We start from the raw sequence: 5763 nt of genomic DNA on the forward strand, positions 1-5763 counted from the left end.
TTTGATTATTTTCTGCCATCTAGTTCTCTTAGGTGAGTTTGCTTCTTTTTGTTCTAAAGTTTTCAAATGTTCTGATAATTCACTAGTGTAGGATTTTCCCAGCTTCTTTATGTAGGCATTTAGTGCTATGAACTTTCCTCTTAACACTGCTTTCATTGTGTCCCATAAATTTGAGTATGTTGTGTGGTCATTTTCACTGAATTTTAGGAAGTCTTTAATTTCCCCCTTTATTTCTTTTTGACCCATTGATGATTCGGGTGAGCATTGTTTAATTTTCATGTGTTTGTAGGTTGTCTGGAATTAGTATTGCTATTGACTTCTAGTTTTAAAGCATGGTAATCTGATAAGGTACATTGGCTTATTCCAATTATTTTGTGTTTGTTGAGGTTTGTTTTGTTACCGAGTATGTGGCCAGTTTTTGAGAAGGTTCCATGAGGTGCTGAGAAGAAGGTATATTTTCTGTTTGGATGGAATATTCTATAGATGTCTGTTAAGTCCATTTGAGCCATAACATCTGTTAGTTCTCTTATTTCTCTATTCATTTTTTTGTCTGATTAACCTGTCCAGTGGTGAGAGGGAAGTGTTGAAGTCTCCCACTATTAGTGTGTGTGGTTTAATGTATGATTTAAGCTTTAGAAGTGTTTTTTTGACATATGAGGGTGCCCCTGTATTTGGAGCATAGATGTTCAGTATTGAAATTTCCTCTTGGTGGATTTTTCCTGTGACTAATATGAAATGACCTTCTTTGTTGCTTTTGACTGATTTTAGTTTGAAGTCTATTTTGTTAGATATTAGGATAGCTACTCCCGCTTGTTTCTTAGGTCCATTTGATTGGTATATTTTTTACCAACTGGTGTAGGAAGTTCTTTTGTTCATGTGTTGCTTTCAGTGGCTAATGAATAAAAAAACTGCTTTGGGCCTGATAGGGCAGAACTTAGGTAACCAGAGTAGACAGAACTGAATGCTGGGAAGAAGGGCAGAGTGGCAGACACCATGGATCTCCTGCCTGAGACAGACGCTGGTTAGAATCTTGCTGGTAAGCCACAGTCATGTGGCGATACATAGATTAATAGAAATGGGTTAAATTAAGATGTAAGAATTAGCTAATAAGAAGTTAGAGCTAATAGGCCAGGCAGTGTTTAAATTAATACAGTTTCTATGTGATTATTTTGGGTGTAAGCTAGCTGGGTGGCTGGGAAAAACAAGTGGGCCCTCTCTCCTTGCACTACCCAACCCTTACTCTGAGATCCTGTCTTTGAGGTTGAGATGAGTTTTTTGTATGCAGAAGAAGGATAGATTCTGTTTTCGTATCCAATCTGTTAGCCTGTGCCTTTTTATAGGTGACTTGAGTCCATTTACATTAAGGGATATTAATGACAGTGATTGCTATCTCCTGTTAATTTAGTTTTCATTGTCGGTGATGATAATTTGTGCATTTTTTTTTCTTCAGGATTTGCTGTTATGAGATCATCAATTGTGTTTTTGTTTGTGTAGCCATCTTCCTTGGGTTGGAGTTTTCCTTCTAACATTTTGTATAGGGCTGGGTTTGTGGCTAGGTATTGGTGAAATCTAGATTTGTCATGGAATATCTTGTTTTGTCCTTCTATGGTGATTGACAGTTTTGCTGGGTATAGTAGTCTGGGCTGGCATCCATGGTCTCTTAATGTCTGCATAATGCTTGACCATGACCTTCTGGCTTTCATTGTCTCCAATGAGAAGTCAGGTGTAATTCTGATAGGTCTATCTTTATATGTTACTTGGCCTTTTTCCTTTGTAGCTCTTAATATTCTTTCTTTACTCTGTATGTTTAGTGTTTTGATTATTATGTGGTAAGAGGACTTTTTTTTTTGGATCCAGTCTATTTGGTGTTCTGTAGGCCTCTTTTATCTTCATAGGCATATCTTTCTTTAGGTAAGTTTTCTTCTATAATTTTGTTAAATAAATTTTCTGTGCCTTTGAATTAAACTTCTTCTTCTATACCTATTATTCTAAGATTTGGCCTTTTCATGGTATCCCATATTTCATGGATATTTTGGGTTAAGCTTTTGTTAGATTTAATGTTTTTTTAACTGATGAGTCTATTTTCTCTATTGTATCTTCAGCGCTTGAGATTCTCTCTTCCGTTTCTTGTATTCTGTTGTTCATGCTTGCCTTTGTGGTTCCTGATCTTTTTCTCATGATTTCTGTTTCTATAATTCCTTTGGCTTGTGTTTTCTTTATTGTTTCTATTTCAGTTTTCAAGTCCTGGATAGTTTCTTTTATATGTTTGATTTCTTTTTCTTGGTTTTCTTTAAGTGATTTGCTGTTATCTTCCAATTTTTTGTTTGTTTTTTCCTCCATTTTTTTAAGGGAATTTCTCATTTCATCTCTTAAGAATTTCAAACATTCCCTTGAAGTTATTTTTTAGGTCATTTTCTTCTGGTTCATCCATATTTGGTTGTTCAGGTCTTGCTGTTGTAGGGTCTTTAAGTTTTACTGGTGTTGTGTCGCTCTTTGTGGTGTAGTGTGTGATCTTGCCTTTTCTACTCATCGTTCCCTCTAATAGATGTGGTTGGGGCTGTCTGAGATTCTGTTGAATAATATTCTAGGTGCCAGTGAATCCAAAGCTCAGATAGTTGTTCCTCATGGTAGGTATAGTCAGTGTTCTAGTTACCCCATTAGTTACTCCTGTTCCTGGAGATAGCTCAGCCCTCCTGTGCTTTGCTCTGCTCCCTTGGAATTTGCCGTCTAAGACCTACTTTGGCCTAAACTGCTGGCTTTGAAGTGTTTCTGTAAATCCTGGTCTGGATCCCCTCCAGCAGAAGTCCTTGGCTTGGAGTTGGACCTGTTCTGGTGGAGATCGCTGACTCTGGATCTGGTCGCTGGCTCAGTCCTGATCTGCCAGTGTTCCGGAACTGGGTTGGCTCCCAGGACTGGATTTGCTCCTGGCTTCTGCTCCCGGTGGAGCTTTTTTCCTCAGGCCCTCCCTGTCCTAGGTGGCTCATTCAGTCTGTACATTGTTTTGAGTTGTTAAGAGCACTGCAAGCATGGCAGGGGTCCATGGTTTCATTGGTTGTGTCATTGGTTTCAATGGTAGAATCCCATTCCTTGTTGGGGAAGACATACTTAAATGGCCACCTTCTTGGGTCAGGCCTGTAACCACACTCCTGGTCCCCTCTTCAGGCACCCTGCCGAGGTGGCCATCTCTCCAAGGGGCCCCTCAGCAGATGTCATTGCACTTCCGGGTTCCAGCTCTCATGTTTTTGCATTTTTATTTGTTGTAAGTATACATTGACCACTGAAGGCTTAAGCTGTTCAGGAAAACATCTTTTAGATGACTTATTCTTTTCTTTGGGTTCAATTTAAGACCAGTTTTGACTTGGTTGTCCATCTCAAACCAAAGTTTTCCTTTGGTAGTTAAGTGAAATTGAGGCCCTACATTGAAACGTTTCTTTAATGACTGTAACTCTATAGATCCATTGTTATAAATGAAATATAATTAGAAATGACTATGCCCTCATTCTTCCAGATTGTTCAAATCAGTCACAAGTAAGTCAGAATTTAACTGTTTCCTATTAACTTTATTTTGAAAAGTAGAAACTTAAATGTGTTCTAGAGAACTTGTTTACCAAGGTAAACGATGGTGTGGGTCACTGATTTGTTTAAACAGCATTTTCCAGCAATTGAAACGTTTCCTAATATTCATATGTCTGTCCCTCTGAGCTTAGCTTTCCCAACTCCCTAGCTTTGGTGACAAAAATTTAAAAATCTAAACTGCCATATATCCGGAATCTGTGAATGTACATAAATCATCTTATCATTAAACAATGGTCCCAGAAATCCTCTAAATCACTAGCTCCCCTTCAGCCTGATAGCAGAAACATGTTAACAAATAGAGCTCCCTATAAATAACACAGCAGGGAAGAAAGCTCCCGCTGGGCGGCCCATTTCCCCCTCGGAGGTGGAGCTAAGTTTTTACCGCCTTGGCACCGCCAGGTCTGGAGCCCCCGCTGAGAAGGACCTGATGTATTTTACATTAACAGGCAAAGTGATCCCCAATTTCTTCTGCTCAAGGGTGAATTGTCCAAAACTTTGTTTTATCTCTACACGTAAATAATTTATGGACTTTTCTCTCCCATGTATGTGGTCACCAAGTCAGTACCACTAAACACACACACACAGACATACCAAAAAGAATTAACTCACTTGAAAACATTTTGGATTGGGGTTTGTTGTTTTTTTTTTTAATGGTCGGGGAGGAGGTGTCCCAAACACACAAACTGTTAGAAGGTCTTGGGTTTTAAAAGGAATTTTAGTATTCTGTCCTTATTTGGGATGAAGCTCAAAAGCTGTTGACTGTTATTTGCCTCCCTATTTTATGGCGGTGTCAGCTCAGTTGTATCTCACTGGCACTGGTTCACACACTGGCAGAGCACTCAGAAGATGCCCGCTGACGGTCACTCCGTTTGTCTGATGTGAGCGTGTTCTCGTTTTCCAGTGCCGAGATTAAATCTGTAAATCCACTCTGCAAATTGTGTTCATTCTGAAATGTCTCATTATAAATGCTTGGTTGGTGTTTATAAGACAACTTCTCTTAGACCAGCGCCTCTCAACCTTCCTATGCTGTGACCCGAACCATAAGTTATTTTTGTTGCTAGTTCATAACTGTATTCTTACTACTGTTATGAGAACATACTGTGATGGCTGGGACTGCGACCCACAGGTTGAGAAACACTGCCTTCGTTTCTTAGTACATTAAGGGGCATGGTTTACCTACTGCGTCTCACCTGAATAGGGTACTTTGTGAAACGTTAATTTCTTTCTGTATTTGATCATGCTTTCTGCCTCCACTCTCTCCCCCCATTTTTTTTCATTAATGGATACGCTGAAAATTATTTTTCCCTGCCTTAATTTTTCTTCTAGAAGTCCCTAACCCTGGATACTTTCCTTAGGATTGGCTCCTGCCTTTCCTGCTTCTGTCCTTGCAGATTCTCATTTCTTCCAGAAGATGGCAATGTGGCCCCTGCAGTTTTCCTTCCATTGCAACCAGGAAGGCCCGGGCTGCTTGTAACTGCTATTGCTTGGATTTCCCCCATAGTTGTACTTGGGTTTTGTTTTGTTTTGTTTTGTTTTGTTTTGTTTTGTTTTGTTTTTCAGGAAATGAAGACAGTTTGGGAAGAAAGTGGAGAACACATAATTTAAAAGAAGTATAAACAGCTTTCTGTATACAGAAGCTCAACTGGCATACATCTTACAGACTTCCCATGCCCATGCAAGTTTGGTTGCTTGCCAGCGTGATGGATATAGATGCCTTCCTGCCACCTCTATTCCACAGCATACCATGGCTGTGTCTGTAGTGTGGCTAGTTATCTCCAGTTGTCGGTAAGCGTTGTCACCTGCTTTTGTGACTGAAAGTGGTATCATAGGTTTCGTGAGACAATGGCATTGCTGAAGTGGTGGCTGGGTTCTCCTGCAGGTTCTGGAAAATTCCTCTGACTACAGCTAGCGTCTTGGCCGCCTTTCATTTTCTCCCATCCCACACTGATATCTTGTGCATATTCTTTCTTCCTCATCTGCTCTGACTAGAGCTTCAGGAGGAAGGTGCAGCTCTGGACTGGCAGAGCAAGCAGAGGATGGTTGATAATACCTGGCTGACTCACACCGGAAAGCCATGTTTTAAGAGTCCAGTGGGCTTTGTTTGTTTGTTTTTGAGGCAAAACAACTTGCAACAGTTGACTTTAAAAAGAACATGGTGTTTGAATTTTGGAAAATGATACACCACTT

At 39.9% G+C, this 5763-nt stretch overlaps 1 pseudogene; it reads right to left on the bottom strand.

Annotated features, from left to right (window-relative positions):
• LOC101995083 overlaps positions 1-3103 on the bottom strand; it is a 7902-nt pseudogene extending 4799 nt beyond the window's left edge.
• Between the last annotated feature and the right edge of the window lie 2660 nt (positions 3104-5763).

This window comes from Microtus ochrogaster, chromosome 17, assembly GCF_000317375.1.
Source record: "Microtus ochrogaster isolate Prairie Vole_2 chromosome 17, MicOch1.0, whole genome shotgun sequence".
Classification (NCBI taxonomy): Eukaryota; Metazoa; Chordata; class Mammalia; order Rodentia; family Cricetidae; genus Microtus; species Microtus ochrogaster.